Source organism: Macaca mulatta, chromosome 6, assembly GCF_049350105.2.
Source record: "Macaca mulatta isolate MMU2019108-1 chromosome 6, T2T-MMU8v2.0, whole genome shotgun sequence".
In the NCBI taxonomy this organism is placed as follows: Eukaryota; Metazoa; Chordata; class Mammalia; order Primates; family Cercopithecidae; genus Macaca; species Macaca mulatta.
The window spans coordinates 143,784,186-143,792,954 of record NC_133411.1 but is presented as its reverse complement, the minus strand read 5'-3'; positions in this window follow the sequence as shown (position 1 = coordinate 143,792,954).

The following is an 8,769-nucleotide window of genomic DNA, read 5'->3' as shown; positions in this document are numbered from 1 at the left end:
TGGAGGCTGCAAATCTTCTAATCTCTTGCCTTACCCGTACTCCCCTACCTAGGGTTGCCACATAGAATACCTGATACCCAGTTATACTTGAATTTCACATAATGAATATTTTTTACTGTAACCCTTATAGAATAAGGGATATACCCTAAAACTGAGCATTCTGTAACTTTGTGACATCTGGCAACCCTAACCCTACCTATCAACTCAGGGGAGGAGAGGTTGATTTTAACTGATCTACCTTACAGGGCAATCTCTATCTTTAAGTATGGTTGGGGCCATGAGCATCATTGGCTCTGGCTCATGGTGGAGGTGGAGCCACCTCGAACATAAAGAACATAGGAAAGGGCTTAGAATGAGGAAAGCGTAGATGGGGAGATGAGGACAGGGCTCTGCCTTCCCAAGCAAACGCACAGAGCGGGAGTCTTAAGAGAAAATTCTCGGAATAGAGAGGATGATACCAGTAATTAGGGTATTTTGGCGGGGACGGCCTGCTAAAATGGAATAAGGCAATTTTTAAGCAGCCACCAGTACTAAATCAGTGCAGAGAGCAGCTTTTCAAACTTACAAGGTTGGAAAAATAGAAACTGATTTAAAATACATCAGTCTATTGGTTAACATAGCAATGGTAAGGGAACCTGGGTTTTTTGGCCGCTTGATGAATCCCAGCTTCAGCACATGTATAGTACACACTGAGCAGGTTATGTAACTTAAAGTTCAGTTTCTTCATCTGTAAAGTGGAGATGAAGTTGTATAGAGTCTTATAGATGAAATGAGATGTAAAGTGATGAGCACAGTGCCCTGGGGCACAGGAAGCATTTCCAAGTGGTAGCTATTATTAATTGAATAATACAATTATGATGGAGTAGCCATAGTCCCCTTATCTCTATGCCCATCAAAGAGACACTGTTAGGCCAGAAAGATGCATCGTTAATCTGACCCTGTTTATGATTCTTTTATTCTAAATACGTTGGTATGGTTTTGCTGTTGTAGATCCTCAAGTGCCATCTTGTGGGTCCAGAAGAATATGAAACAATGAACATGGATAAAACGGCCCACAGTTTTAGAGCTTATTACTAGTCATCACTTGGCTAAGTATCTCCCTCACCCCTAACGGTGGAATAACAAACCTTTCCTTTTTTAACTGTCTTTCTCACACCCCCATACGTGATTTGAAGGTGCATGAAAAGCCAACAGGAGAGAGCACCAGGGGATTTATGATTAATGAAAAGGAAGCTGATCTGGATACTCCAACATGGATGCCCTGTGGTTAATACTCCTTCCTTTTTATTATGCCCTTTCCTTTCCTGTGTGTGTATTTGTTTGATTTTTTGAGACAAGAGTTTTGCTCTCGTTGCCCAGGCTGGAGTGCAGTGGTGCGATCTTGGCTCACCGCAACATCCACCTCCCCAGGTTCAAGCAATTCTCCTACCTCAGCCTCCCAAGTAGCTGGGATTACAAGCATGTGCCACCACGCCCGACTAATTTTATATTTTTAGTAGAGACGGGGTTTCACCATGTCAGTCAGGCTGGTCTCAAACTCCTGACCTCAGGTGATCCACCCGCCTTAGCCTCCCAAAGTGCTGGGATTATAGGTGTGAGCCACTGCACCCAGCCCCTTTCTGTGTTTTTAGTTTAGCTCTGTGCTTGGACAGATACGCTTACAGATGTTAGAATTGGATGTTAGAATTGTCTTTCCATTTTTTTTTTTTATTTTTTATTTTTTTAGGCACAGTCTCACTCTGTCACCCAGGTACAGTTGTTCACTTATGGCTCATTGCAGCCACAACTCCTTGGGCTCAAGCGATCTTTCCACCCCGTTTTTTTATTTTTCTCTAGAGATGAGGTATCACTGTTTGACCCAAGTTGGTTTCAAACTCCTGGGCTCAAGCAATCTTCTCGCCTCGGCCTCCCGAAGTGCTGGGATTACAGGCTTGGACGTCTTTGAATAAATACTGTATATACCCCCTCTAGTGACAACCAGTGCAGTCCACAGGTTAGAATCCTCATTTAACTGTCTCACCACCAACGTGCACTTCTTTTCAGTGAGAAAACTGCCTTCACAATTGTCCTGGTTTCTTTCAAGTTTCTGGGGGTGAGGAGAGAAAAGCTGACATTATTCTCTTCCTTTGGCTGAAATTAAATCTGCCAAATTTGTCTTGCTATCTCAAAAGGCCTTTCTGTGAGTCTAAGACGTCTTATATCAAAATGCAAAACTCAAATATATAAGTAAATAAATAAATAAATAAAAGAATACTAGGGTACTAGGGTCATTCAGAATGACTGAAGAACCAAACTGGCTCCTACTTGCCAAAGATGGGATGATTTGAGCATAAAAATGAAAAATTTCAATAGACTGAAATATACTGCATATGTTAACATTTATGAGTTCATACTGATACAAAATTTTTAAAAACTCGTCGACCAGGCGCAGTGGCTCATGCCTGTAATCCCAGCGCTTTGCGAGGCTGAGGCGGACTGATCACCTGAGGTCACGAGTTCGAGATCAGCCTGACCAACATGGAAAAACCCGTCTCTACTTAAAATACGAAATTAGCAGGGCATAGTGGCTGCATGCCTGTAATCCCAGCTACTCAGGACGCTGGGGCAGGAGAATCGCTTGAAACCGAAAGGCAGAGGTTGAGCTCCGGCCTGGGCAACAGGAGTGAAATTCCATCTCAAAAAAAAGAAAAAAAAGAAGGCAACTGGATTACTTGTAAATCAAAGGATAAATTCTTGAGTGGATGGATACTCCAGTCTCCCTGATGTGCTTATTTCACATTGCATGCCTGTATCCAAACATCTCTGGGCCAGGCGCGGTGGCTCAGGCCTGTAATCCCAGCACTTTAGGAGGCTGAGGTGAGCGGATCACTTGAGGCCAGGAGTTCAAGACCAGCCTGACCAACATGATGAAACCCCACCTCTACTAAAAAATACAATACTTAGCCGGGCGTGGTGGCCCATGCTTGTAATCCCTGCTACCTGGAAGGCTGAGGCAGGAGAATCACTTAAAACCCAGGGGGTGGCTGGGTGCGGTGACTCAGGCCTATAATCCTAGTACTTTGGGATGCTGAAGCTGGCAGATTGCCTGAGCTCCTGAGACCAGCCTGGGCAACACGATGAAACCCCGTCTCTACTAAAATACAAAAGAAATTAGCCAGGCATGGCGGCATGTGCCTGTAGTCCCCGCCAATGGGAGGCTGAAGCAGGAGAATTGCTTGAACCCGGGAGGTGGATGTTACAGTGAGCCAAGATCAGTCCACTGTACTCCAAGCTGGGCAACAGAATGAGGCTCCAATTCTAAAAACAAAAACAAAAAAAAAAACTCCGGTGGGGTGGAAGTTGCAGTAAGCTGAGATCCCGCCACTGCATTCCAACCTCAGCAACAGAGCAAGACTCTTGTCTCAAAAAACAAAAAAAGAAACTCATTTACTCCATAAATATGTACACCTACATACCAGCAATTTTTTTTCCCCCCTCAAGGAGGAGTTTCGCTCTTGTTGCCCAGGCTGGAGTGCAATGGCGCGATCTCGGCTCACCGCAACCTCTGCCTCCTGGGTTCAAACTATTCTCCTGCCTCAGCCTCCCAAGTAGCTGGGATTACAGGCATGCACCACCATGCCCACCTAATTTTGTATTTTTAGTAGAGACAGGGTTTCTCCATATTGGTCAGGCTGGTTTCGAACTCCCGACCTCAGGTGATCCACCTGCCTTGGCCTCCCAAAGTGCTAGGATTACAGGCGTGAGCCACCGCACCCGGCCTAAAAAATGTTCTAACAGTTTAAAAATTAACAACAACAACAACAACAAACTACCAGAGGTAATAAGTGAGTTTTGGAAGGTTGCCAGATAGAATGTCAATATGCAAAAAATAGACTGTATTTATATATGCCATCAAAAATCAAAAAGAAATAATTCCATTCACAGTAGCATCAAAAATAACAAAATACCTAAGACTGAATTCAACAAAAGAAGTGCAAGGTTTGTACACTAAAACATGTAAAACACTCCTGAAAGAATCAAGACAGATGAAAATCAACGGAGAGACATACTATGTTCCGGATTGAAAGACAATATTGTTATGATTGCAGTTCTGTCCAAATTGATCTATAGATATAATACAACCCCTAACAAAATCCTAGAGATTTGTAGAAATTGACAAACTGATCCTAAAATCTATATGAAACAACCAAAATGATTTTGAAAAAGTAGGAAGACAGCTGGGTGTGGTGACTAACGCCTGTAATCCCAGCACTTTGGGAGGCCGAGGCGGGTGGATCACGAGGTCAGGAGATCGAGACCATCCTGGCTAACAGTGAAACTCCATCTCTACTAAAGAATACAAAAAATTAGCCGGGCGTAGTGGCGTGCACCTATAGTCCCAGCTACTCGGGAGGCTGAGGCAGGAGAATGGCGTGAACCCAGGAGGCGGAGGTTGCAGTGAGCCGAGATTGTGCCACTGCACTCCAGCCTGGGCGACAGAGCAAGACTCCATCTCAGAAAAAAAGTAGGAAGATTTACATTACCTGATTTCAAAACTTTAATTAAGCTTTAGTAATCAAGACTATGGTATTGGCATAAGTATCAGCAGACAGATCACCAAATTAGACAAGTTAGCCCAGATGTACACCTACACATCTACAGTCAACTGATCAGTAAACATGACAAAGCAATTCCAGATGGAAAGGATAGCCGGTGCAGTGGCTGACTCCTGTAATCCCAGCACTTTGGGAGGCCGAGGCAGGAAGATCACAAGGTCAGGAGTTCGAGACCAGCGTGGCTAACACGGTGAAACCCTGTCTCTACTAAAAATACAAAAATTAGCTAGGTGTGGTGGTGGACGCCTGTAATCCTAGGTATTCGGGAGCCTGAGGCAGGAGAATGCCATGAACCTGGGAGGTGGAGCTTGCAGTGAGCCAAGATCGCGCCACTGCACACCAGCCCAGGTAACAGTGTGAGACTCTGCCTCAAAAAAAAAAAAAAAAAAAGGAAAGGATAGTCTTTTCACCAAATTGTGCTAGATTAATTGGATAGCCACACATACATACACACACACACACACACACAAAATTAACAATAGGTGAAATTTATGATATGTAAATTATACTTCAATAAAAAGAAGTAGCCAGGTACGGTGGCTCACACCTGTAATCCCAGCATTTTGGGAGGCCGAGGTGGGCGGATCATGAGGTCAAGAGTTGGAGACCATTGTGGCCAACATGGGGAAACCCTGCCTCTAGTAAAAATACAAAAAGTAGCTGGGCATGATGGCCCACACCTGTATTCCCAGCTACTCGGGAGGCTGAGGCAGGAGAATCACTTGAACCTGGGAGGCGGAGGTTGCAGTAAGCGGAGATCTGCCACTGCTCTCCAGCCTGGGCGACAGAGCAAGACTCCCTCTCAAAAAATAATAAATAAATACAATAAAAAGAAATAACAACTAAAAAACATTTTTTAAATGCTGGAAACAATTGGACAATTTTAACACTAGATGCTTGATATTTATGAACATTGTTGATTTTTTTAAAGTATAATAATGGTATTGTGCTTATGCTTTGAAGAAAGTCTTTAGGCCGGGCATGGTGGCTTACGCCTGTAATCCCAACACTTTGGGAGGCCGAGGCAGGCAGATCACGAGGTCAGGAGTTCGAGACCAGCCTGGCCAACATGGTGAAACCCTGTCTCTACTAAAAATACAAAAATTAGCCGGGTGGTGACGGGCATCTGTGATCCCAGCTACTCGAGAGGCTGAGGCAGAATTGCTTGGACCCAGGAGACAGAGGTTGCAATGAGCTGAGATCATGCCATTGAACTCCAGCCTGGGCGACAGAGCGAGACTCCGACTCAAACAAAACAACAACAAAAAAAGTCTTTATTTTTAGATATATGTACTAAAACATTTTAGGATAAAATATGACTTGGATAATTTGCTTTAAAATAACTGAGAGGGACAGGGAGTGTAGATAGGTCTTGAATTGTTCTTTAATTTTTTTCCGGTTTTTATTTCAAAAGCAGGTATATTCATGAAAGGTCTTAACTTTTTAATTGCTAAAGCTTGGTGATGGACACATAGAAGGTCATTATACTCTATTTTTACTTTTTGTATATATTTGAAGTTTCCAAAAAAATTTTTTAACACAACTTTTAAAAAAAGCCCTCTTTTTGGCATTTTTCTGACAGCCCTACAGTGAGTTACTCTGAAAAAATCATAATCTGCTTCAGTCATCATTCATTCTGCACCTGGCATAATGAGGATGCAATAGCACTTTGTAGTTATTTGTTTTTATTTTTATTATTTATTTATTTTTTCTTTTTGAGATGGAGTCTTGCTCTTTTGCCCAGGATGGAGTGCAGTGGTGCAATCTCAGCTTACTGCAACCTCTGCCCCCCAGGTTCAAGCAATTCTCCTGCCTCAGCCTCCTGAGTAGCTGGGATTACAGGCACACACCACAGTGCCAGGCTAATTTTTTTGTATTTTTAGTAGAGGTGGGGTTTCACCATGTTGGCCAGGCTGGTGTTGAATTCCTGACCTCAACTGATCCTCCCACCTCGGCCTCCCAAAGTGCTGGGATTACAGGCGTGAGTCACTGCGCCCAACAGTTATTTGTTTTTATTATGTGACAGGAAGCACACCAGCCATTTAAGTAGCTCCCAACATGATTTAAAAGCCACCATCAGCTGGTCAAGGTGGTTCATGCCTGTAATCCCAGTACTTTGGGGGGCCCAGGCAGATCACTTGAGTCCAGGAGTTCGAGACCATCCTGGGCAATGAGGCGAAACACCCATCTCTCCAAAACATACAAAAAATAGCTGGATGTGGTGGTATGTGCCTGTAGTCCAGCTACTCAGGAGGTTGAGGTGGATAGATTGCTTGAGCCCAGGAGGCAGAGGTTGCAGTGAGCACTCCAGCCTAGGTGACAAAGTGAGACCCAGTCTCAAAAAAAAAAAAAAAAAAATCCACCATCATCATGATTTATGAATGATTTTTTAATCTGATACTTCTGAACTTAAAGAGATAAACACAATAACCAGCTTTTTTGGTGAAATCGTCTAAAAATTCACCTAAAGCTTAAGAATAGGCAGATGGACTGTAGTTTCATTTGCTATGCACTAAAATCATTAGCTAATTTATGAGATAAAGCATGTTTAAAATATCAGAGTGAATAAAAATTGACATTATATGGTTTAAGTTTTACACATTTTAAGACGTTTGTTTTCTCTCTTTACTTTTTTTTTTTTTTTTTTTTTTTTTAGACAGAACCTCGCTCTGTCTCCCAGGCTGGAGTGCAGTGGCGCGATCTCGGCTCGCTGCAAGCTCCGCCTCCTGGGTTCACACCATTCTCCTGCCTCAGCCTCCCGAGTAGCTGGGACTACAGGTGCCCGCCACCACGCCCGGCTAAGTTTTTGTGTTTTTTTAATAGAGACGGTGTTTCACCATGTTAGCCAGGATGGTCTCGATCTCCTGACCTCATGGTCCCCCCACCTCGGCCTCCCAAAATTCTGGAATTACAGGCCTGAGCCACTGCGCCCGGCTGGCATTTGTTTTCTAATACGAGTTCCTTGAGGATACAGACGTCTTGTTTGGTATGGTAGCTGCCACATTGTAGAACAGATGCTCAGACACTATTAAGGTTTGTTTAATTTGTTAAGTCAACTGAAAACATAGAAAATTATTACTACTAATTAGGATGGGCACGGTGGCTCACGCCTGTAATCCCAGCACTTTGGGAGGCCAAGGTGGGTGGATCACGAGGTCAGGAGATCAAGACCTTCCTGGCTAACACAGTGAAACCCCGTCTCTACTAAAACTACAAAAAAATTAGCCGGGCGTGGTGGCACATGCCCGTAGTCCCAGCTACTCGGGAGGCTGAGGCAGGAGAATGGCGTGAACCTGGGAGGCGGAGCTTGCAGTGAGCCGAGATGGCGCCACTGCACTCCAGCCTGGGCAACAGAGCGAGACTCCATCTCAAAAATAAATAAATAAATAAATAAATAAATAAATATTAATTAAAATGGGTTTCTACTTAAAACATATCAGCATCTCTATGTATAAGAGTAGTTCCTTTTTGCCCCATACCCTCCATCAGCTATAAAAATAATATCCACTTTCATCTATAAAGGGTAGATTTTGGGCTAAACTAGAAAAAAATCATGTCTTTTTTTTTTTTTTTTTTTTTTTTTTTTTTTTTTTTTTTTGAGACGGAGTCTCGCTCTGTCACCCAGGCTGGAGTGCAGTGGCCGGATCTCAGCTCACTGCAAGCTCCGCCTCCCGGGTTCACGCCATTCTCCTGCCTCAGCCTCCCGAGTAGCTGGGACTACAGGCGCCCGCCACCTCGCCCGGCTAGTTTTTTTTGTATTTTTTAGTAGAGACGGGGTTTCACCGTGTTAACCAGGATGGTCTCGATCTCCTGACCTCGTGATCCGCCCGTCTCGGCCTCCCAAAGTGCTGGGATTACAGGCTTGAGCCACCGCGCCCGGCCTAAAAATCATGTCTTTATATAGGCAGGAGTCATCTTAACCTGTCATATTTGGCTTGGATACACTCCTAACCACCTCCCCTCACCTTCTGTGCACATGCATGCAGGCACACACACTGCTCTGTAGACTAGTTAATACTACGTTGCTACTCAAGTCAGAAACTGGGCATCATCTTAGACTCCTCTTGTGTTTATTCCTGGCACCAAGTTTTATTACTTCTATATATCTCAGATCACAATTTGTTCACTTCTTTCTTCCTCACTGTCCCAAACCTGAGTAGCTCATCCAAATGAG